Source organism: Notamacropus eugenii, chromosome 7 (genome assembly GCF_028372415.1).
Source record: "Notamacropus eugenii isolate mMacEug1 chromosome 7, mMacEug1.pri_v2, whole genome shotgun sequence".
Taxonomy (NCBI): domain Eukaryota; kingdom Metazoa; phylum Chordata; class Mammalia; order Diprotodontia; family Macropodidae; genus Notamacropus; species Notamacropus eugenii.
The window spans coordinates 159,026,570-159,052,992 of NC_092878.1; the positions used below are offsets into that span (position 1 = coordinate 159,026,570).

Genomic DNA, 26,423 nt, shown 5'->3' on the forward strand with positions numbered 1-26,423 from the left:
TCTCAGATATATAGAAAACTGAGTCAAATTTATAAGACTACAAGCCCTTCCCAATTGACTAATGGTCAAAGAATATGGAGAGGTAGTTTTCAGGGGAAGAAATGTCTTTATCCACATATGTATCTATTCCTCTCTAAGTCACTATTGATTAGAGAAATGCAAATTAAAACAACTCTGAAGTACCACCTCATACTTGTCAAATTGGCTAATATGACAGAAGAGGAAAAAATATAAATGTTGAGAAAGATGTGGGAATATTGAAACACAATGCACTGTTGGTGGAGTTATGAACTGGTCCAACCATTCTGAAGATCAACTTGGAATTATATCCAAAGGGCAACCAAACGGCATATCCTTTGACCCAGCAATATCACTACTAGGTCTTGTATTCCAAAGAGATGATTAAAAAGGAAATGGACATACATGTGCAAAAATATTTATAGCAACCATTTCTGTGGTGGCAAAATAACAGAAATTGAGGGAATGCTCATCTGTTGGAGAAAGGCTGAGCAAGTTGTGATATATGAAAATAATGGAATGCTATTGTTCAACAAGAAATGATGAGCAGGGAGATTTTAGGGAAAAAATTCTGGAAAGACTTGCAAAAACTGAAAAAGTGATTTGAACAGAATGAGGAAAACTTTGAACATGGTATCAACATCACTGAATGAGGATCACCTATGAATGACTCAGCTTTTCTCAGCAGCACAATGATCCAAGGCAAGTACAAAGGATTCATGAAGAAAGATGCTTTCCACATTCAGATAAAGAATTAATGAACTCTGAATGCAGATCAAGGCATATTTTTTCACTTGCTTTGTCTTTCTCATTTTTCTCCCTCTTGATCTGTGTTTTTCACAGTTGTGACTGATATAGAAATATTCTACATGATATCACATTTATAAACCAAAGCAACTCACACCAGTTTCAGAAGAGGGGAGAGATGGATAGAAAAAAAAATCAGAACCCAAATGTTGTGAAAATGAGTGTTAAAAATTTTCTTGACATGTAACTAAGGAAAAAAAATGAAATGGTATTTAAAACCAATGAAGCTGAAATAGCACGGAAAACGAAACTGGGGGAGGGGTATAACAAATTTCATCTATAAAACCCTCATTTCTTATACATATATGAAAGTATACCAAAATTATTTAAAATATAGTCATTCCACACTTGACAAATGTTCAAAGAGCTTCAAGAGACAATTTTCAAATGACGAAAACAAAGCTATCATTAGTCAAATGATTTTTTCTAAATCTGATTAGAGAAATTGAAATTAAAACAACTCAGATATACCTACTTTATACCTATCAGATTGCCTAACATGACAAAAAAAGAAAATTGCAAATTCTGGAATGGATGTGGAAAGAAGCACATTAATACATGTTGGTGGAGTTGTGAACTAGTTCAAACATTCTGGAGAACAATTTGAAACAATGCCCAAAGAGCTATAAAACTGTACATACCTTTTGACCCATCAATACTGCTGCTAGGTTTGTATTCCAAAGAGATTGGGTATATGAGATGTTCAGGAAAAATTAACACCTTTGAATGGAAGACTTACTGATCCCTTTTTAGGGTTGCTCCTGTTCTTTTGGTGTCCATCTTCACCCAACTCTCACATATGGTTCAAGAAGCTGTAGCATATACAGTGACCGCACTGGTAAAATTATTTCAGCAGATGACCAAACCAGGTTCAGTGTAGCTGACAAGCCTCAAATCCATGAGTGAGTTAGGGGGATCTCTACCCCAATAATGTGAAGACTTCCACCAGTGGAATAGGTGGATGAGAACAATTTGTTCCAATGGCCTTGAAGGTGGCTAAAGCAGGTGCTATGGAGTGTTAGGAGTTTGGTCAGACATCAAAGACACTAAGGTCATCCACTGCATCCTAGACCGTTGCCAGTCATTTTGACTTTTGACTTGTCACTAGATGACTGTGCAATTCAACCTCACTTAAAATCAATTCCTATGCAAATTAATATATCATCCTGTTATGTCATTGATTCTCTTTAAAGAATAAACTTTTTAAAGAGTTCAAAGAAAAGGGGGAAAGGACATATTTGTAAAAAAAATTGTAACAGCTCTTTTTGTGGTGGCAAAGAAATGGAAATTAAGGGGATGCCCATCAATTTGGAAATGGCTGAACAAGTTGTGGTACACAATTTCGATAGGATGCTATTGTGCTATAAGAAATGAACAATCCTAACAACACTTATATGAACTCACACAAAATGACATAAGCAGAACCAGGAAAATAATGTACACTATAGCAGCAATATTCTAAAAGAAATCAACTATGAAAGCCTTAGCTACTCCGATCAAGACAATGATCCAAGAAAATTCCAAAGGACCTGTGATGAAAAATGCTGTCCACCTCCTGAAAGACAATTGATGGTTACTGAATGAAGAATAAGGCATCATTTTTTAAGTTTCATTTTTCCTGCTTCGTTTTTTTGTCTCTATTTTCTTTTGCAACATGGCTAATATGAAAATATGTTTTCCTTTGCATTACATGTCTAATTGATATTAAATTCTTTGCCTTCTCAAGGAGAAAGAAGAAATAAGGGAGGGAATTTAAAACTCCTTTTAAAAAATGTTAAAAATAGTTTACATGTAATTGGAAAATATTTGGCAAAATAAAAGTATAGTGAAAATAAGTATTAACTCTGGCCAAATCCAAACCACAGGAACAGAAGTGGTATACTTTTATATTTTTTATATTTCAAATGCATCTTCCTTTGTAAGTAAGTGCCTTTTCCTTAAACCCAATTCCACTGCTGAGAAGAGTAGTCCTCAATGGCTTGATTACATACATTTGGAAGAACGGTCAGCAGAATCACTGCTTTTTTTGCAATTTTTAAAACTCGATTACTGCAGGAGAGTCAAGTGTATGGTAATTGCATTTGTAGATGATTTTTCAAAATCTGAGAAGAATGGCTAACAAATTGTCCTTCTCTAAGTCAGGCCATATTGTAGTATTGTTCTCACTTCTGGGTCCCACCATTGAAGAAGGATGGTGGTCAGCTAGAGAGCATTTGGAGGACAATCAAGATTGGGTTAAAGTCATATGAGGAGAGGTTGAAGATTATTTGACTTTTTAGAATTATTATTGTGGAAAAGACTCAGGAAAGGACATGATGAGTCCAATCATATGTGTAGAAGCTGGACTGCATGTGAAATGAAGAATGAAGAGCTATCAGTAGGAGTGACAGAGTCAAATTTAGACTTTATGGTAGGGAAAACTCCCTAACAATTTGAAATGTTTAGAGATGGTATGTGCTGCCTTAAAAGGTGATATGTTTCTTAAGGTTCAGCATAGCACCTCCTGCATAATAAACCCAAAATAAATGCTTATTGACTGGCTGACCGCTAGAATATTGGGTTGAATCAAATAACATTAATGAATAAGAATCAATATACAATCTTATGCATAGTTGAATTTAAACAAACCAAAATAAAATAGCTCCACAACAACATAATGAGAGAGGCATTGCTAGACAACAATTTATCCAAAAATGATGTTGGGTTTCTGGAAATGTCTTTAAAGACATAATTTGGAAGCCATTTTTGATTCTTAAGGAGTTTTTCCAAAGTGATCTTGTGTGATGAACTGGATTTTTCTTGATTCTCCAAGACAAAGGGGTAGCATGGAAAAATGAATAGAGGGCTAGTCTTAAGAGTCATAGGGAACTATGTTTCATTCTTGCCTCTGATTCTTACTGGCCTTGTGACCTTGGGGAAGGTACTTAAATTCTCAATGCTCTAGGCAACTTTTATTTTTTCTTAAATTTTGTTTTTAATTTATGGAATAAAAAAAACTGTTCCATAATATTGTATACTTTTAAAGTACATGAAACTGCAAATCTACTATGCACAACTTGCTATTTCTTTCAAATATACAACAAAATTATCATGTCAATTTCTTTAATGCTCCCTTCCCACTCTAGAGATGACTCTAGGCAACTTTGTAAGACTATAAGTTGCAGAGAAGGGACCAGACATGCATTGTGAGAGGGAGTTTTAGTATCTGTAACTAAAAGTGCAGGCACACACCTTGAGCATAAGACTAGTAAGTACCTCATCCTTGAACCATGAGAAAAATTGCACTTGTCATGGGTGCATGAAAAATGCATGAGAAGAAGAATTCTCTACCTGATTCCAGTCTAACAACCTTTTGCACTATAATCTTCTCTCACCACATTCATGGAGGATGAATTGCTATATGGTGTAAGCTCACAGGCAAAAAGCAGTCTGTAGATCATGTCGTATATAAATTCAGTTCAGGTCCATCGTTATCTATCGTTAGGTACTCAAGCTAGCTCTGTCTCTGCCTCTGCTGTCTGTCTCTGTCTGTCTGTCTCTCTGTCTCTGTCTCTCCCTCTGTCTCCCTTCCTCCCTCCCTCCTTCTCTCTCTCTCTCTCTCTCTCTCTCTCTCTCTCTCTCTCTCTCTCTCTCTCTCTCTCTCTCTCTCCAGAGCATTCCCAGAGCATCATCTCTTTTTACAAAACTCTAAACATGATTGACAGGAAGCAGAGAATATGAGACATGCTCTGCATAAGCCATCAGGATGGGAACACTCAAGTTCATTCTAAGAGTTGGACTCGCATTGTCCTGCCTCCTATTATTTGAGAACAAAATGTGTAAAGTGGGATAAGTGCAGTGAGGTAACACCCTCAGTACTAAGAAACTGAGGTACTAAATTAGTAACCAAGAGATTTAGAGTTAGGTATACATAACATAAAGGCTTTAGACCAAACAGAGGAGGGAAAGCAGAATTTCCTGAATTTTTACTTTTAAATAGATAAAGAAGGGCTCTTCTGCCAACAAAATAATCTGAGGAATGTTACTAAGTCCAGATTCCAATTGCTACAGTCTAGGAATGATTGGCATCCCCCTGCAGTCCTTTATCCTATCCCCACCTAAAAACCATCAGATATCAAGGAATAATTCTGGGAGTTGGTGGTGGTTGGAAGGGTCACTTCTCAACTTCTTGTGAAATCTCAAAAAAAAACCCTGACAACAATCAATTCCACAACTATTCTTCATTCCTTGAGAACCAAGGAAGGGAATCAATTCTTGATCTTCCATCTTGGTCTTTATGTATAATTTTCCTAGCCTCAAGTAAAAGTGGGAAAAAAAGTTTATCATTGAGATTTAATAGGAGACAGCATGCTGCAGTAGAGAGTGACCTGGATTTACAGTCTGAAGGCCAGGGTTCAAATCCTGGATGAGTTACTTACTACTGTGTGACCTTAAACACACAAGTTCTCAAGGTTGCAAAAAAAAGCAGATTTGTAGCTTAAAATCACTTTATAGAAGGCTAGATTGAATAGTCAACAGAGCACAGGACCTGGAGTCATGAAGACCTGAGTTCAAATTTCATCTCAGACACTTAATTCAGACTAATTATTGAAAGGACAAACACTAAAGTGGAAACTTAAAAGTTTGGCCCCATAATGAGAAGACAGTACTCATTGGAAAAGACCCTTGGGAAAGATGGAAATCGAAAGGAGAAGAGGATGGCAGAGGATGAAATGGATTGACATTGCCATGGAAGAAACACACATGAGTTTGTAGGCATTTGGGGAGATAGTGGAGGATAAAAGGGCCTGGTGTGCTGTGGTCCATGGAGTCACAAAGAGTCAGACATGACTGACCAAATGAACAATAGCTGTGTGATCCAGGAAAAGTCACTTACCCTGTCTGCCCCAGTTTCCTAATCTGTAAATGAAGAGAGTAGCACCAACCTTCACATAGGAAGGGTTTGGAAGTGGACGAGAAAGGCGGATGTGTATTCTTCTTCACAAGTCAGTGTATCAGAAAACCATGAAGGAAGGATAAGGCCAGAATGAAGAAGATGGGCAGGAAAGTTCCATCTTCCATAGATAGCTAGATTTCCAAGAATATGAGAAAATGTGTGAGCTGAAGAAATCTAAGACTAAGTGAAATATGTTAATAATCCTGGAAGACCTGGAGTGATGATGATGATGATGATGATGATGATGATGATGATGATGATGATGAAGAAGAAGAAGAAGAAGAAGAAGAAGAAGAAGAAGAAGAAGAAGAAAATGATAGCTAATATTTATGGAGTGCTTGCCATTTTCTAGGCACTATACTAAGTGCCATAGAATGATTAGCTCATCTGATCATCACAATATCCCTGGGAAGCAGGTACTATAATTATAGCCATTTTAAAGAAGAGACAATTGAGGCAAACAGAAGTGAAGTAACTTTCCAAGGGTCACACTGCTAGGAAGTACCTGAGGCTGCATTTGAATTCAGGTCTTCCTGATTTTAGGCCTAGTGCATTATTTACTTGCCCTGCCTATGACATATGCTGGCTGTGTGATTCTGTACCCAGAGTTCAGAAGCAAAGTAAATGATTAGAACAAGTCTCAGTCTACAAATTACAGAGAAAGCTCTGACTCATATTAAGAGGGAATATTCTCACCACAGGATTCTCTATATCAATAAAATCAGAGTTCTACCTCCTATCTTTCTCCCTTGTTAGTAGCAAAGGTTTCCCAATAGTCACAAAGAAAGAAGAAAAATAATGGAGTCTGTGAGAAACAAAATGAGTAAATTTAGTCTTTGCAATCTAGGAATTTGCAAGATTAAAAACTACATAAGGACATAGTCCCTCTTTTGTTTATGTCTGTATTTTTTTTCCAGGACATTTCTCTGAATGTCATGGGAGTTTAACAAATCTTTGTTTAGTTAAGCCTAAGTTAGGAAACCAAGTTCTGTCTTAGTCATATATGAGAAATAAAGTAAAAGCCAGCACTGTATAATTTAAACAGTGGATGCATGGTCTGATTCCTTTCAAACCCCATTCTTCACCAATTACATATAATCTAAAAAGTTGTCTAATAGTTTCTTTCCCTTCTAAGGATTGGAACCTTCATGCAATAAAAAAAATACATCCTTAATTTTTGGCATTTTTGTATTAGTGTGAAATAATTATCCTTTCTTGAGGACAGATTATAGCAGGAGTTTGAAATACCTAGGGGGATGAAGTGGGGAAAGAAATTAGATCCAGAGGGGTGAGAGTCCAGAACTCAGAAGCTGAGACCACTTAGGTTAGATAGAGTATGTTTCACAGTTTTGTCTAATTTTATACATGGAGGGAGAGAGAGAGAGAGAGAGAGAGAGAGAGAGAGAGAGAGAGAGAGAGAGAGAGACATACATACACACACACACACACACACACACACACACACACACAGAGAAACTTGAAGTCCATTTCTACCTTGACTACCAGGCCACCTAGGTCTAATCAACAAGTTTATGCTAAGCGTCTACCAAGTGTCATTTATTGTGTTCAGCACAGAAGAATCTAAGACAAAATTGAATCACTCCCTGCCCTCTCAAGGAGCTTGCCTTCTCACAGGAGAGATCACATGTACATATAAAATTGTACAGAAAAGATTTACAAAATAAATTAATTGTAGTTTGAGGAGAGAATACAGTAGGATTTAGAGTCAGAAGGGATCTGGGGTGGGGGGAATGAGTCAAGATGGTGGAGCAGAATGACACATACACTCTAGCTCATCCCCCACAGCCCATAAAATACTTGTAAAAAATGACCCTCAACAAATTCTAAAGCAGCACAAGCCACAGAACGATGGAGGGGAGGAGATTTCCAGCCCAGAGTGACCTGGAAGGCCCACAGGAAAAGGTCAAAAGAGAGAATAGAAGAAATGGGGGGCAAGACAGGATTGAGGGAAATAAAGTTAGTCTTACACAACATGACTATTATGGAAGTCATTTGTAAAACTATACATATGTAGCCTGTCTTGAATTGCTTGCCTTCTCAGTGGGGATGGGTGGGGAGGGAGGAAGGAAGAGAAGTTGTAAGTCAACGTTTTAGGAACAAATGTTGAGAATTGATTTTATGTACAACTGGAAAATAAGAAATACAGGTAATGGGGTATTGAAATTTATCTTGTCATACATGACAAAAGAAAATATAGGGATAAGGGAAGGGAGAGGTGTTAGGACAGAGGGCACATTAGTGGAAGGGGCAATCAGAATGCAAGGTGTTTTGGTGTGGGAGTAGGGGAGAGAGGGGAAGAAAATTTGGAACTCAAAATTTTGTGGAAATGAGTGTTGAAAACTTAAAATAAATTTATTAATGAATTAAAAAAATAAAAAAAGTAAGGTCTTCAGATTTTATCTAATTCAAATCCTGAATTTACAGAGAACAAAACTGAAGTCCAGAAAAGGAATGTGATTGACCATATGTGTAAAGAAATTACATTAGCTAGAGTGTAGATTCTTTGCAGTGAGGTGGCAGATACAGCTCTGAACCTGGAGTCAGAAAAATCCAAGTTCAAATTAGGACTCAGATATTTAATATCTGTGTGGTGGAAAAGTCACTTAGCATCTCTCTCAGCCTTAGTTCTCTCAACCATTAAATGAGGATAATAATAGCACCCATAGTAGTTGTGAAGATCAAGTTAGACAAAACTTAAAAATGTAACAAGTTTACATAGTGCTGGTATATAGTAGATGCTTAATAATTGCTTCTTTCCTCCCTTTCTCCTTTCTTCCATCCTTTTTTCATTCCTTTCTTCCTTCCTTTCTTAATTCCTTCCTTTTTCACAGTTTTATGAGTCTGTGATTCCGCACATGGGACAGAATGACATTATTGTTATTTTTCAGTTGAGACCCTGATACTGGTCTTCCTCTCAGAAGACTGAAGTTAGCCATGCCACATTAGTCATAGCTGATTCAACCATACAAGTTAAAGCTCAGGAAAAATATCTGAAGTATGAATGCATGAAGTGAGGCATAGTGTTTAGGTTTAGGCACAGAATATTTTATAAATTTGAAGAAATATGCACCTCCCAATCATCTCAGTTCTAGACTTACTTGCCAACTGTAGCCTATTCTCAAAGAGCATAGAATATTTTGTGATGCTCTGCTCTTGGCCTTCTGAATTATCTTTATCTTTTCCATTTATGTGAAGAAGTATAGAGAAGGTCTCACTAAAAAGGAGAGGACTCCTTGCTCTTCTCCATTGTATTTATGTTTCAGCCTATACAAAATGATGGTATGCTTTTTTTAAAGTCCATCTCCACTGCTTACTCCATGATTAAGGTGGCAAGCCCCCTGTGTAAACACTTAAAATGATCTTATATTCTGTGAATATAAATTACGCTTTAAAATTTTCCAAAGAAAAGATAGATTCTCTCAAATCCCATTGCCATGAAGACTGAACCTAGAAAGAGAACAAAATGAGGATAGGTAGGAAAAATATGAACAAACAAACAAAAAACCCACTGATTATTTGCTATTATCTAAAATACTAGACTGCAAAAAATGTAGCAGATGCATGCAAAGTACTTGCTGACAAGATAGCTATCAAAGGATCTAGGGGAAAATATATGATCTTTCTGTCCTTAGGGCTTTTTTTTTTTTTGTTTAGTGGAAAGCAATTATTTAGTCAGCCAACCTTAAGTAAGTTTAGAATGGAGTGTGTAGGTATAATCTTACATAGAGATAAGCAGTTTTACTAAGTTGGTATGGTAAATATGGTTGATACAAAATATCCCTTCAAACATGTTTGACACATTTTTTTCAAAACAATATATAAAGTCCAGGAGAAAGTGGTATCAAGGTTAGAGTATATGTAACAACAGAGTAATCAGGCAGTTTCTCATTGCAGGAAATCTTTTTCTCCATTAGTATGATGCTCGAGAAATTTCCCTTAAAAGTGATGGACTGGTATCCAAATTGTCCTTGGTAACATCATCACCAGTTGGTCCAGTTGATTATTTGCTAAAGAAACTCATACAAATATGGGAAGTCCAACATCCTCTGGATTCCTTGAATTTGGAAGTCCCTTTAGTGAAAGAAGGAATAAGACCTACCTGACCAAAGTCAAAGATGAGATCTCTTACCACCCAAGACTTATGGTCAGATTTTTTGTTTTTGGATTACTATTCCAGCCTCATTGTTGAAGCTTAGGCAGCTATAAGCTTCTTTAAAGGAGGAATTAACTGACTATAGATAGTTATATATGAAATTATATGCATGTACATTATATATATTACATATATGTGTACTATATCTACTTTACAAATACATCGTTTATATATGTATATACATGCTGTTAAACACTATATACTGTTACATATGCATGTATGCACATTGATATATGTATGTGTATACGTATATATACACACAAGTATATGTATACACACATACATACACTACATACTATACACAGTACTGTGGGGGGAAGGGTGAAAGTGCTCCAATTTCTGAAATTCTTTCCCTTCCCAACTTGCTTGATAATTTATAGGCAATCCCTGGGAGTCACCAATTTTCCTTACTATATTGGAACAGAATTTCTATTTGACCTCATTTCCTTTATCTAGTAACTTTCAAATGCTTATTATAAACATAAGATCTTTAACTGATTTTTTGAGATTTTTTTCTTTGCTTAGTTAAGTTACCATCTTAAAATGGTGAGGTGAGTGGGTTTACATTTGGTCATATATGTGGGAAGTGGGATTCAAACTCAGGTCTCTCAACTTCAAACACAGCAGTCATTCAATTGTAACCTGGCCTAATAGTACAATCATTCATTTTTTCTTATATATCAATGCAATTTAAATGGTCTTAATCCAAATTTACACAGCATGCCAAGATATCTGTGTAATGTTGTGGCAAATAAATCTAGTCCAAGACACAGGAGACTTGGCTTCTAGCACTCTTTATTCCCTCTAAGATTTTTGTATGACTGATCATTTAAACTATTTGTCCTCCATCTTCTCTTCTTAAAAAATAATGGTTAAAAATTTTACATGATAATTTTGTGTATTTGAAAGGAATAACAGGTTCTGCATATAGATTTACAGTTTCATCTACAATCATCTTTTTTATTGTACTATGTTAGGAAAATGCTTGTTTTATGTAAATTTAAACAAAATTTAAAAGAATATATATGTGTGTGTATGTATATTATATATGAAATGCTAATAAGACTAAAGATCTTCCCCATCCATTAATGTGTCTTTCCATTAAGGGGAGTTTGATTAGGGAAGATATGTAAGAAGATCCATGCCCTTTGTTAATGAGACACTGGTTCTCAAGGGTTGTGATGCCCTCTGGCTCTGAAAAGTGTATATAAAAGCCACATGTTGGTGCTTCTCTTTCTGCTATCTATGTATGCATGTTCAGGCACTTATCTGTTTGTTGATTTGTGATATATGTATTACTTGCTATCAGACAGTTAGAGGCCCTCTCTGTTGATTATGATTTCTCTCTAATTTCTCTGAAGTTCAGGGTGCTGACTTTTCCCCTTGAGCTAAGTGAATGACACATGTGCTTGATTAAAGTGATTGTTTTTCCCTCAAAGTTGCTTTCCTTTTAGGAAAGGAAATCTAAGAACCTGTAGGGAAGGCCCTCCTGTGTATGTCAGGGTACTTGCTTTTACAATATATCAAAATCTAAATAACAGTAACTACACACACACACACACACACACACACACACACAGAGAGAGAGAACAGGTTAGATTATATCATCTTTAAAGACTTATATAGTTCTCATATTACATGATTTTTTTTCGCATAATTCGTGGTCAAGACATACTTCCAAAATCAAATCAGCTCTCTAGTTGGAAGTGAAGCATCTGGGGAAACTTGAAAAACCTTCAGGCCATTAGACTATGTTGGGCCAAGGGATATTGGTGGCTGCAATAAAGTAATCTATGCTAGAGAACACCCTACTGATGCCAAAATTTAATTTATAACTATTCTAATTCCAGACTAATACACTTAGGTTTTCCTTCCAAATTTCTAAGCAGCTTGTATTTGAATATGCACTCCCCAAGTGTTCAGAGATTATGCCTTCTTTTCTCTTGTTTCTTTCTCAAAGTATTTCCATGATTTAATCCTTCATTTACGACATGTGATTTTCTTGATCGTTATACATTATGAAAATGGTGATATGCTTTTTATAAACCATGCAACTGTCAGTTGTTTAATTTAGGGACATTCAAATGATCTACTTTGGGGTCTAGTGGATTTTGCTTTCCTGGAAGGTTTTGGAGAATAAACATTTTTGTGGTAGAAGAGATTCTCAGACAGGTATAGGATGGTCTATATTGCTTCTATGGTCCCTTCCAACACTGAGATTGTGTGTGGGGGAAAAACCCCAGATAAACATCAAGGGTTATTGCTGGCTTACTGTCTCTGAAAAGGCAAAACAACCTGAGGGCAGTGTGTAGAATATAGAAAACATTCTGTATTCTGTAACTTGGGCACAAGCCTGCCAGAAACAATATTTGTTGATTAAGTTATTCTGATTATAAGTATCTCTACTTAGAGAGATAGAAAATCCAAGAAAAGCAGAATTCCAACATGCCTTTGAAAATCTCTTTCTGATCAAGTCATCTGCAGGTTATACTTAATAGTATTCCTAAACAACAAACAAAAATCTGCAAAAAGGTAAAACATAATAGTAACAAAATGTATATAAGAGATTGATTCACTTGAGAGAATAGTCACTTAGAATACAAAACTAGTCACCTAAAATACAAAACCATGAATAATCATTATCCTAAAACTATTCAATTCCTTTTTAACCACTCCCTCCAAAAATTCTCATTTCCAAATGATAAAAGGTGAATTGGAAAGATACTACTACTAACTGAATGAATCCAAGACTTTTCCCTTCCCTTAGTCTAGGCATTACTCTAATTTGAGTAGTTTTATTGAGTTAGAAAGGTAGGTATATAGTTGTTGATGTTCTATTCATCAATTTTGTCCAATATTCAAAAAATTTGAGACCAAATATATATAGAATAAATCCATTCTAGAAAAGAAACAATTGTGAGGACGAAACTGCAAAGTATCTGAAGGACAGGAACAAAAGTAAGATACCATTCACTTTCTCCAGCAGGATCTTCATTCAAAGGTCCATGGATAAGGATCTTATTTTTGGAGAACCAAAACTTAAGTTAAAATTTATAGGTGGTCTAAATTCTGTGATTCTTAAAATGATCTGTCATCTAAATTTTAGAGAAGATGTGAGAAAGTTGGAATATTAATTCATTGTTGGTGGAGCAGTGAGCTTTTTCAACAATTCTGAAGAACAAGTTGAAACTATGCCCAAAGGGCTATAAAATGTGCATATCCATTGACCTAACCGTACCACTTCTAGGGCTATATCACAAAGAGCTCATAAAAATGGGAAAAAGAGGGGCGGAGCCAAGATGGCGAAGTAGAAAGATGCACATACACATAGCTCCGAACCCACAAACCACAGAACGGCTAGAGGGGACCAAGCCAGGGCGAATTCTGCACCCAGAGACCACGGAATATTGGAGCGAGGGAGATTTCTGCTCCGGAGAGACCTGCAAACCTCTCGCAGGGGGTCCTTCATGCCGTGGACTGGGTGCTGGGACGGGGAGCAGAGTGCAGCCCTGCCACGGCCATGACACCGAGAGGAAAAGATCCGAGAGGGCTACGGGAATGGGATCTCCAGCGGCCACGCGGGTCTCCCCACCCACAGAGGGACCTGCAAACCTCTCGCAAAAGGTCCGTTGCGCTGCAGACGCAGAGCCCAGCCCGGAGCTGCGGCGGTGGCGGCGGCCTCGGCTCTGAGAGGCACAGATCTGAGAAGGCTCCAGAGATGGGATCTTCAACGGCAGCACAAGCCCCCCCACCAACAGGTGACTGACAGGGGTAGGTGAGAGAGTCTCTTTGGCGGGTTGAGAGGGGAGTGGGGTGCTCCCATGGCTCGGGCCCCCCCAGGAGATAGAAGCTGAGAGGCGGCTGCAGACAGGGGCTCCCCAAACGGGCGGGAGCCTGGATCCATTGTGGAAGGTCTGTGCATAAACCCCCTGAGGGAACTGAGCCAGAGAGACGGCCCTGCCCCTGACCTCAGCACCTGAACTTAATTTAACACTGAATAGCAGCCCTGCCCCCGCCAAAAACCCTAAGGCGGGAAGCAGCATTTGAATCTCAGTCCCCAAAAGCTGGCTGGGAGGTCCAGGAGGCGAGGTGGGTGTGAGGAGAACATTTAGAGGTCAGGCCACTGGTTGGAGAGAATGCCAAGAAAAGGGAAAAGAAATAAAACTATTGAAGGGTACTTTACCTGAGAAAAGACACTTCCTCCCTTCCTTTCTGATGGGGAGGAACAATGCTTGCCATCAGGCAAAGATACAGAAATCGAGGATTCTGTGTCCCACCCCACCCAATGGGCTCAGGCCATGGAAGAGCTCAAGAGGAATTTTGAAAATCAAGTTAGAGAGGTGGAGGAAAGACTGAGAAGGGAAATGAGAGGGATGAGGGAGAAGCATGAAAGGCAGATCAGCTCCCTGCCAAAGGAGAACCAAAAAAATCTTGAAGAAATTGGCACCTTGAGAACTAGCCTAACTCAGCTGGCAAGGGAGGTGCAAGGGGCCAATGAGGAGAAGAATGCTTTCAAAAGCAGAATTAACCAAATGGAAAAGGAGATTCAAAAGCTCACTGAAGAAAATAGATCTTTCAAAACTAGAATGGTACGGATGGACGCTAACGACTTTATGAGAAAGACAGATATCACAGAACATACCGCGCAGATTCGAAAAATGGAAGATAATGTAAAATATCTTATTGGAAAAAGAACTGACCTGGAAAATAGAATCAGGAGAGACAATGTAAAAATTCTGGGACTACCTGAAAACCATGATCAAAAGAAGAGCCTAGACATCATCTTCCATGAAATTATCAAGGAAAACTGCCCTGAGATTCTAGAACCAGAAGGCAAAATAAATATTCAAGGAATCCGCAGAACACTGCATGAAAGAGATCCAAAAAGAGAAACTCCTAGGAGCATTGTGGCCAAATTCCTGAATTCCCAGGGGAAAGAGAAATATTGCAAGCAGCTAGAAAGAAACAATTCAAGTATTGTGGAAATACAATCAGGATAGCACAAGATCTGGCACCCTCTACATTGAGGGATAGAAGGGAATGGAATAGGATATTCCAGAAGTCATAGGAACTAGGACTGAAGCCAAGAATCACCTACCCAGCAAAACTGAGTATAATACTTGAGGAGAAAAAATGGTCTTTCAATGAAATAGAGGACTTTCAAATTTTCCTGATGAAAAGACCAGAGCTGGAAAGAAAATTTGACTTTCTAACACAAGAATGAAGAGAACCATGAAAAGGTGAACAGAAAAGAGAAGCCATAAGGGACTTACTAAAGTTGAACTGTTTACATTCCTACATGGAAAGACAATATTTATAACTCTTGAAACATTTCAGTATCTGGGTACTGGGTGGGAGTACACACACACACACATGCACACACGCACACATACATAGAGACAGAGTGCACAGAGTGAATTGAAGAGGATGTGATCATATCTTAAAAAAAAAATGAAATCAAGCAGTGAGAGAGAAATATTGGGAGGAGAAAGGGAGAAATTGAATGGGGCAAATTTTCTCTTATAAAAGAGGCAAGCAAAAGACTCATTAGTGGAGGGATAAAGAGGGGAGGTGAGAGAAAAACATGAAGTCTACTCTCATCACATTCCACTAAAGGAAAGAATAAAATGCACACTCATTTTGATAGGAAAACCTATCTCACAATACAGGAAAGTGGGGGACAAGGGGACAAGCAAGGTGGGGGGGATGATAGAAGGGAGGGCATGGGGAGGAGAATGCAATTCGAGGTCGACACTTATGGGGAGAGATAGGATCAAAAGAGAATAGAAGTAATGGGGGACAGGATAGGATGGAGGGAAATATAGTTGGTCCTATACAACACAACTATTATGGAAGTCATTTGCAAAACTACACAGATTTGGCCCATATTGAATTGCTTGCCTTCCAAAGGGAAGGGGTGGAGAGGGAGGGAGGTAAAGAAGTTGAAACTCAAAGTGTTAGGATCAACTGTAATGTTCTTACCACTAGGAAATAAGAAATACAGGTAAACGGGTAAAGAAAGCTGTCTGGCCCTACAGGACAAAAGAGAATTTCGGAGACAAGGGCAGAGAGGAATGATAGAAGAAAGAGTAGATTGGTCATAGGGGCAATTAGAATGCTTGGGTTTGGGGGGGAGGGGGTAAAAGGGGAGAAAATTTGTAACCCAAAATTTTGTGAAAATGAATGTTAAAAATTAAATAAAAAAAGGTAAGTAGAAAAAAAAAAAGAAATTTGGGGATTTTGCAACCAACAAGAATGTGATGATCGTGTGACCTACAAAACCACACATTTCTTTGGGTCCCTTGCATGAGCATTACTCACTGGATCCCTGACTTATTATTCCTTTGTGTGGGCCTCAAAAGTCCTCTCCAAATCCATCCTTGGAAAGTACATTGTCCATTTGTGAGTAATCCAAGTTTAAACTATTATCTTTCCATGTGGGAAGTAATTGAAAAATATTACTCAAGAGGATAAATCTGAGAGGCAGAGCATTAATCCATAGAACAGGTACATACCAGATGTCTCTATCCAGCTTAATGTCAGAATTGTACACAAGGTGACTTAGGATCAGAGAATCATGGCTATAGAACTGGCAGGAACTTAGAGGTCATTCATTTCAATACCCTCACTTTACAGATTAAAAAGAAAACTGAGGTTCAGAGAATTTAAATAACTTATCTAGGGTCACACAGCTAGTGTTTCAGGCTGAATCTTAACTCATATGTTCTTAATTTCTAGTCTAACTGCACACCCACACATACATACATGTACGTGTATATGCATGCATGTATACATATACATTACATACGTGTGTACACCCATATTACACACATATAAATAAATATGTATATGTACATACATGTGTGTATGCATGTGTGTATACATATAAAAATTTGTTGGTTCTTTTCTCAAATGGCACCAAAAACTGAGAGAGCATTGATGCATTTTGAGTTGCCCATAGGGACCAATGGCTTAAGTTTCAGTCCTTCTCCAAATTTTTTCCAAAAAAGATAATTTAATGTTGAATTTCTATGCTATTTGCTTTTTTTTTTTTTTTTTTTAACATTTTCTGACGTTTGTCTCAAACATAAAAGAAAAGGTGGTTATGTATCTGGTCTTAATTCCAAATGAATCTCCACAAAAGAGTGGTTCCATGTGGATGCCTCTTTGGCCAAAGTACTAAGAAATGCGATGAATATAATGAGAAATTAATAAGAAAATCACTTACTTCCAAATCATCAGCAATGATATGAGTTATCTTTTAGTTAAATCATCCAAGGGAAACATATTTGAACTGTACTTTTATGCTTAAAGAATCAATATTCAGTGACTTCCCACAGATTACAGAATGTCCAACTCTACATTAGGCCGTTGTGGAGAGGTATAGTGGATAGAGTTCCAGGCCTGGAGTCAGCAGGACTCATCTTCCTTAGTTCAAATCTAACATGAGACACTTAATAAATATGTGACCTTGGGAAAGTCACTTAATCTTGTTTGCCTCAGTTTCCTCATCTGTAAAATGAGCTGGAGAAGGAAATGGCATACCACTCCTGTAAATTTGTCAAGAAAACATCAAATAGGGTAATAAAGAGTCAGACATGACTGAAACAACTCAACAACAATAGCAAGGAGAAGACCATTATGAGTCATCCATTTATCACCTGGATTACAGTTACAATTATGTAGGACCAATAGAGCTTAAGCATGATCTATGATCCGTATCATTCAAACATACACAGAATCTCAGAATCGGCAAAGCAATACACCTCAAAGACTTTTTATATTTACCTGTAATTACTTAATACTATCTTTTAATAGAAATAACTATTTTGAGTGCCTTAAAAAAAAGTGAAACTGTAGTTCCAAGATCTTCTTAATGATAAAAATACAGATAGAAGTTTCATATGACTAGAAAGACAGAAGAATATAAACTTTCTGTTAACATCTTCAAACACACAAACTCCAAAGAGAGAATTATTTGGTAAACATAGGGAAATTACAACTAAATTCACAAAATAAGAAGACAGAGTCCAATACTGAAAGTAAAACTTTATTAGTCAATATCAGCAAACTTAATAATTAGAGCTCTCTCAGTAGCTTTCCACCTCCACCTCCTACTAGCCACCCCAGTGAACCTTGTGACCAGGTACCCAACTAAAGATATCACTCACAACTGTAATGGTGCTGCCCAAATATGGTCTCACCATATAGGAATTAACGGGTGTTAATATTACCCAACTGGAAAAAATTAAAATGATCTACTGATCCTATCCATTGTTTAATATATTCTTCAAGAAACTTCAGGATAGAGAGATGTTATGAAAGAAATGGAGACAGAGAGACAGAAGGAGAGGGAGAGGGAGAGAGAGTGAAGCAGAAAGAGGAAAGAACAGGAGAGGAGAGGAAAATGTATTATGGAAGTAAATGGACATTAGTTGGGTGAATTGGAATCAATAACAGTACAAACATTTCAGAGAATATCACTGTATCTCTCTCTCTCTCTCTTTCTCTCTCTCTCTCTCTCTCTCTTTCTCTCTCTCTTTCACACACACGTACACACACACACACACACACACACACACACGCACACACAGATGACTAGTGAATTCAAAGAAAATTTAAATGAGCTGATTGAAAGTGAAGTAAGTAGAACCAGAAAAACAATCCACAAGATGACTTCAGGAATAAGAAAAATGAAACTAAATGCTATGGAATGGCATTGTATATGCTTTACTCTGAAGAAGAGAAAGCTAATGCTCCTTATTTATTTCTTTGCAAAAGGGAAAAATTATCACATTCTCACCTTAAATATATCTACATGTGACCGCTTAGTGTAATCTGTAACAAAAGATTAATTATAAACTGCTTTTGTTATAGCTTTCAGAAGGTATTGTTATATTAGTGTGTTCTGTGGTCTGTTCTCTTGGTCCTTTATTTTTCCAAAAATTAGTTATTATGTCCACAGTTTCATTTCTCAACAAGGAAGAGGTGTTCTATTTTCTCAAATGCTTTTTCTGCATCTATTGAGAAAAATCGTATGATTTCTGTTAGCCTTGTTGTTGATATGGTAAATTAGACTGATAATTTTCTTAATTTTGAACTAGCCCTGCATTCCTGGTATACATCCTACTTGGTCACAGTGAATTCTCCTAGAGATAAGTTGCTGTAATCGCTTTGCTAATATTTTCTTTAAAAAGTTTGGACCTATATTCATTAGGGAAATTGGTCTGTAATTTTCTTTCTCTGTTTTGGCTCTTCCTGTTTTAGGTATCAGCACTATATTTGAGTCATAAAAGGAATATGATAGGATTCCTTCTTCATCTACTTTCCCAAATATTTTATACAGTTTTTAAAATCAATTGTTCTTTAAATGTTTAGTAGAATTATCTTGTAAATCCATCTGGCCCTGGAAAGTTTTTCATAGGGAGTTCATTGATGACTTGTTGAATTTCTTTTTCCCTAAAATGTGGTTATTTGAGTATTTTATTCCTTTTCTGTTAATATGGACAACTTATATTTTTGTAAATATTCATCTGTTTCACTTAGATTGTCAGATTTATTGGCACAGAAATGGGCAAAATAGCAAATGAACTGATCCTCCAGCATCTGCACAGCTTTCTTAGTATCTATTGCCTTTTTAGACTTGATGTCTTTTCACACCTTGGCCTCTGCTTTGGCACTTTTCAGATCTCTTCGAACCACAGCTAGCTAGTCCTTCTTGGCATCAATCTTAGTCTTCAAGTTCAGTAGGAACTTTTCAAAAGTTTTTGAAGGTGTCCTCTGAAGTTGATACAGAATCACAACAGCTCGACTGGTATGATTATAAGAAAATATCTTTGCTTGGATATTTTCACTGGGATCAGTAAGTTCCTTTAGCTGCTGATATGGTGTGATGGAGACATTGTATATATGAAAGACCTTGGCTCTCAGACCCTCCACGAGATCCTGAAGATATTTTTCGAGGATGCTGGTATTGTTTGTCAAAAAAAAAAAAAATCATCCTCAGGCTGCTTGTCCTCCATAAATAGCTAAAGGTTCTTAAAAAACTGTTTTCTCAACAGGGACTTTGTTATAGTATTATATGGAATCCTTCCCTAAGAAATCAAACTTAATTACATATTTTCGGTCATCCATCTCTGGATGTAAATTAATGTCCTCTACCTGAAGGGCACAGTAACCCACAGTATCAGCTGTCTCCCGTGCTTCCTTCTTATTACTAGCTCTCAGAACAAGTTTGTCAATGAAGTAAAATGCTATAGTCTTTTGCCGGACTTTCATTTCCTTGGACTTCCAGTCTTCTCGGTATTGATTCCAGACCTTGTCTACACACTTCTTCAATCTGCAGGCTATCTCATACTTTTGTCAATCTTTTTCCCACTTGATTATTGAGATGGGGTCCAGTATAATGTACTTGATGGATGTTTGTATGTTCTCAGTCCAGGACATCTGTCAGGTAACCTTGTTATCTTGTCGAACTTCTTTCCATTTGTGCTTGGGGAAGGAAAAAGAACTTTGACATCTTTGCTGCAGTTCATAATTATATCTTCGCCATAATCCACCTTGTCAACCTTCCCATTTGGGATCGTTGCCATGGCCCCTGAAAAGACTTGAAGGTTCAGTCTTGAAGTTGGCGATTCTCTCTCTGTGACTGTCCATCACACAGAAATCATACTCTTTCGATAGGCTTTCATTTTCCTCTCTTATTTTCAATTTCTCTTCCTTGTTTATTTGCTTCCTTGCTTCTGATTGAGCTTTGAAATACTGGCTTACCTGGTTGAAGTCACACTTGCTGAGTCTGGTGATATTATTTTTATCTTCGTTGTCATTTTCTTTATCCAGCCTTTTTGTAAAGATATCCCTGGTGGTGTATGCATAGTCCAGCATTTTTGCTAAGAATGTAGCCACTTCTGCTTTGGGACTCAACTTCATGACTTAGCTATCTTAGTAGAGTTTGACATTTTCTGGCAGAGGTCTCTAAGGTGGAGCCAACACAAGGCTTTTATGTTCCAGGATTTTCCACTCGATGCCTTCAGGCTGGCGCTCTTCCACCATTTCCATGTTTGCTCATCCTCTTTCATTGGCTGCTTCAGCTTGTTATCTGACTCGGGAAGTTTCTTATCTTTTTCTTGGTTTTCCTTGTTTCCTCATCCTCCTTTTCCTCTGGTTTCCACTTCTTCACCTTTGGATATCTCAAGGTCTCTTTAAAGTCTTGATATCTTAGAGGAAGCAAAGCAACAACCATCATCTGGTGCATCTTTAATATAAGGTGAACTAGAAGAATTACTTTCTTTCTCTTTTACTTTTGCATCTTCAAATGGTCTTCCCTTTTCTTCCTTTCCTTTCTCCTTTTCTCTATTTTGCGTTTGTCTTTGTAGGTCTCTGAGTTGGCATCTTTGTGTTTGGTTTTCTCCTTTTCTCTGCGTTTCTTCTCAGAGGAATCTTTGTGCTCAGTATTAGTGTACTTGGACTTTTCGTGGTCTTTTCCCTTGTTCTTGTGCTTTTTATGTCGGTATTCTCAAATTTTTGTTGATCTTTATGTTTGGGAGAATCGATCACTTGGGAATCTGCATTGATCTGGGGGTAGTAGGGCAGTTGATCCAAGTTCACATAGGTTATAGCCTCGACTCAGGCAGAATTGGGAAAGGGGCAGAGGAGAGGAGGTTCAGTGCACTCAGGTCTAGGCTTTTGGTAAAGAAATCTGACTTCAGAGCAAAGGCCCAAGGGGGGCTATTGAGGGTGAGAGAAAGAGGAAGAAAAGAAGAAGAAAGGTGATGAGGAGGAGGAGGAGGGCAAGGAACAGAAGAAGAAGAAGATGAAGTAGAAGGAAGGAAGGAAGGAAGGAAGGAAGGAAGGAAGGAAGGAAGGAAGGAAGGAAGGAAGGAAGGAAGGAAGGAAGGAAGGAAAGAAAAGGAGTTTTATGTTCCAGGAATTTCCACTTAACTCTCTTTCTCCCACCATTTTCATGTTTGTTTCTCGTCTTTCATTAGCTGTTTCAGCTTGTTATCTGACTTGGGAAGTTTCTTATCTTTATTCTTCATTTTCCTTGCTTCATTGTCCTTCTCTTCCTCTGGTTTCCACTTCTTCATCTTTTGATATCTTCTACTTTTATTTTCTTGACTTTAGAATTAGTGTCATCATCCTCTCGAGGTCTCTTTAAAGACTTGATATCTTCTTTATGAGAAGCAAAATGATCATTATCATCTTGTGCATCTTCAATACGAGGGGGACCAGAGGAAGCATTTTCTTTCTCCTTTACCTTTTCATCTTCAGGTAGCCTTCCCTGTTGTTTCTTTGTTTCACTTTCCCTCTGTCTTTGTATTTGTCTTTGTCTCTGAGCTGGCATCTTTGCCTTTGTCTTTCTCCTTTTCTCTGTGTTCTTCTTGGAGAACTCTTTGTGCCCACTGTTACTGTTCTTGACCTTTTCTCCATTTTTTCCCTTGTCCTTTTTGTGCTTTGTGTCTCTGTGTCCTTGATTTTCGTGCATGTCTTTGTGATTGGGAGAATAATTCACTTGGAAATGCTCATTGATCTGGGAGTCATTGTATAGTGGCTCTGTGCTTATGTTGGCCATAGTCATGGCATGGATGGGGGTGGAAAGGGGCAGGGGAGAGGAGATTCCAATTCCAGGGGTACCCTATGCACTCACTGGTCACAGAAACTAGAGCTGTTTTGTAACCCCATTCTCTGTACGCAGTTCCCAATTAAAGTTCCAGGTGGGAAATAAATGGTGAGGACCAAGGTATGACCAAAGCACACCTACTCAAGTTCTAGGGCAAAGGGGAGCAGCTAGTACTTGTGGCTACCAGGAAGCAGGGACTCCTCATAGGCAAAGATGAGAATTCAGACCAGAAGTTGCAAATTTAGAATGTGCAATGCAATTCTTGAATAAAAATGTACATTTTTCTTTAACAGTGGAATGTTAAAAAGATATATAAATTTTTAAAAGAAAAGAAGTATTAAGAATAGATGGGTAACTTGGTGTTCAACTAATTGTGACATTTAAAAAAAAAACACTTTTAAAGACAGAACCAATCACATGCACTAAATATATGAGCATGGATGAGTCACTGAAACTCTCTGAGCCTCAAAGGACTCCCCGGATTAAAATTTCTTCCATTGCTCTTTATGTAATGGGTAGCTGGGGCCATCTCCAGTTGTCCTGATATGTATCTGGCCACTGGATACAGATAGATCTGGAAGGGAAAGTGAGGCTGGTGATTTTGCACAGCCCTCCCTCACTCAAATGCAATTCAATGCAAGTCAAGTCATCATCTCCCTGATGTCATGATCCTCTTCAAGAATGAAGGACAAACCACAAAATGTGAGTAGTCCGAGGAACCTGAATGGGGACACAGTTCCTGTTGGGCAACTCAGCTCCTCCTCTCCTTTAGTTTCCTCTCCTCTCCCAAAATGGGGCATCATACTCCTACCTCAGTGTGTTTTGCCCAAAGAAAGGCAAATTTTGGTGGTTGGAACCTACCTAGTTATCTTCTCGCTTACTGGCTAGATTTCTTTCTCTAAGACCAAGCCTTTAACCCAATTCACTGTGGATGTTATTTTTTAAAATTTATTTATTTAAGTTTTCAACATTCATTTCCACAAAATTTTGAGTTCCAAATTTTCTCCCCATCTCTCCCCTCCCCCACCCCAAAATGCCCAGCATTTTAATTACCCCTATCACCAATCTGCCCTCCCCTCTAACATTCTTCCCTTCCCTTATCCCCATCTTCTCTTTTGTCCTGTATGGCAAGATAACTTTCTATACCTCATTACCTGTATTTCTTATTTCTTAGTTGCATGCAAGAACAATACTCAACAGTTGTTCCTAAAACTTTGAGTTCCAACTTTTCGCCCTCCCTCCCTCCCCACCCATCTCCACTGGGATAGCAAGCAATTCAATACAGGCCATGTCTGTGTAGTTTTGCAAATGACTTCCATAATGGTCGTGTTATGCAAGACTAGCTATATTTTGCTCCATCTTATCCTGCCCCCCATTTCTTCTATTCTCTTTTGACCTTGTCCCTCCCCAAGAGTGTAGACTTCTAATTACTCCCTCCTCTCATTGCCCTCCCTTCCATCATCCCCCCACCCTGATTATCCCCTTTTGCCCCACTTTCCTGTATTGTAAGATAGGTTTTCATACCAATATAAGTGTGCATTTTATTTCTTCCTTGAGTCAAATGTGATAAGAGTAAGCTTCATGTTTTTTCTCTCACCTCCCCCCCCTTTTCCCTCCACAGAAAAGTCTTTAATTTACCTCTTTTATGAGAGATAATTTGCCTCATTCCATTTCTCCCTTTCTCCTCACAATATATTTCTCTCTCAACCCTTAATTTCCTTTTTTAAGATATGATCCCATCCTATTCAACTCACCCTGTGCTCTGTCTCTCTGTCTCTGTCTCTCTCTGTCTCTGTCTCTCTGTCTCTCCGTCTCTCTCTCTCTCTCTCTCTCTCTCTCTCTCTCTCTGTCTCTCTGTCTCTCTCTCTCTCTCTCTCTCTCTCTCTTTCCATGTGTGTGTGTGTGTGTGTGTATGTGTATGTGTGTAATCCCACCCACTACCCAGATACTGAAAAGTTTCAAGAGTTACAAATATAGTCTTTCCATGTAGGAATGTAAACAGTTCAACTTTAGTAAGTCCCTTATGATTTCTCTTTGCTGTTTACGTTTTCATGCTTCTCTTGATTCTTATGTTTGAAAGTCAAATTTTCTTTTCAGCTCTGGTCTTTTCATCAAAAATGCTTGAAAGTTCTCTATTTCATTGAAATACCATTTCCCCCCCTGAAGTAATATACTCAGTTTTGCTGGGTAGGTGATTCTTGGTGTTAGTCCTAGTTCCTTTGACTTCTGGAATATCATATTCCATGCCCTTCAATCCCTTAATGTAGAAGCTGCTAGATCTTGTGTTATCCTGATTATATTTCCGTAATGCTTGAATTGTTTCTTTTTAGCTGCTTGCAGTATTTTCTCCTTGACCAGGGAACTCTGGAATTTGGCTACAATGTTTCTAGGAGTTTCCTTCTTTGGATCTCTTTCAGGAGGTAATCGGTGGATTCTTTCAATATTTATTTCCCCCCCTGGTTCTAGAATCTCAGGGCAGTTTTCCTTGATAATTTCATGAAAGATGATGTCTAGGCTGTTTCTTTGATCATGGCTTTCAGGTAGTCCCACAATTTTTAAATTGTCTCTCCTGGATCTATTTTCCAGGTCAGTTGTTTTTCCAGTGAGATATTTCACATTATCTTCCATTTTTTCATTCTTTTGGTTTTGTTTTGTGATTTCTTGGTTTCTCATAACGTCATTAGCTTCCATCTGTTCCTTTCTAATTTTTAAAGTACTATTTTCTTCAGTGAGCTTTTGAACCTCCTTTTCCATTTGGCTAACTCTGCTTTTTAAAGCATTCTTCTTGTCATTGGCTTTTTGAAGCTCTTTTGCCAATTGAATTAGCCTATTTTTTAAGTTATTTTCATCATCATTTTTTTGAGTCTCCTTCAGTAAGGTGTTGATCCGCTTTTCATGATTTTCTTGAATCTCTCTCATTTCTCTTCCTACTTTTTCCTCCACCTCTCTTACTTGATTTTCAAAATCCCTTTTGAGCTCTTCCATGGCCTGAGACCATTGCATATTTATTTTGGATGTTTGGGATACAGAAGCCTTGACTTTTATGTCTTTCCCTGATGGTAAGCATTGTTCTTCTGTTCACCAAAAAAGTAACCTTCTATAGTCATATTTTTTTCACTTTTTTGGGCATTTTCCCAACCAGTTACTTGACTTTTGTATCCTTTGTCAAGAGTAGGGTGTACTCTAGGAATCTGTAAGGTCTCAGTTCCTCCAAGATGGCACAATCAAACGTGTACACTGGTCTGGGAGTAGGAAGAGATTTTTGTGCCCAGAATATTAGCAGTTACCTCTCCACAGCCACCTGACCTCCAGTTCCACCAATCCAGTACTAAGGGCTGAGATTCAGAGAAGTTGCATGGGCAGGGCCGCCATTGAATGTGAGATAAAGATCAGCTATTGCAGGGCCTCTCCACAGGTCTGAGGTCAGAATGGGTTGCTCAGTGCCCCCAAGGTTTTTACAATCCAAAAATGGATGCAGGCTTCTAGCCAGTGCTTAGGGCCAGAGCTATGAAAGTCCCTTCTCCCTTCCTGGCTAGCTGAAAAAACTCTGTAACTAACCTTTGGCACCTCTGGGTTGAGGGATCTCTGAGCCACTGCTACTGGGAGTGGAGATTCCACCTCTGAGGGCTATTCCACGTGGCCAAGGTTGGGCTGGGCTCTGTTCTGTGTCTGGTGCAACAGAGGTTTCCCGCTGGCCTTTCAGGTCACCCTGGGCTAGAAATCTCTTCCACTCTGTTGTTCTCCACTTCTGCTGCTCCATAATTTGTTGAGAGTCCCTCTCTATAGGTATTTTATGGGGTGTGTAGGGAGAGCCAGCATATGTGTGTCTTTCTACTCTGTCATCTTGGCTCCGACCCGTGTGGACCTTA

The 26,423-nt window shown here is 38.2% G+C and overlaps 1 pseudogene; it reads right to left on the reverse strand.

Annotated features, from left to right (window-relative positions):
* The window catches only part of LOC140514790 (DNA topoisomerase 1 pseudogene), a 34,620-nt pseudogene extending 12,114 nt beyond the window's left edge, over nucleotides 1-22,506 (reverse strand).
* Nucleotides 22,507-26,423: the final 3,917 nt, after the last annotated feature.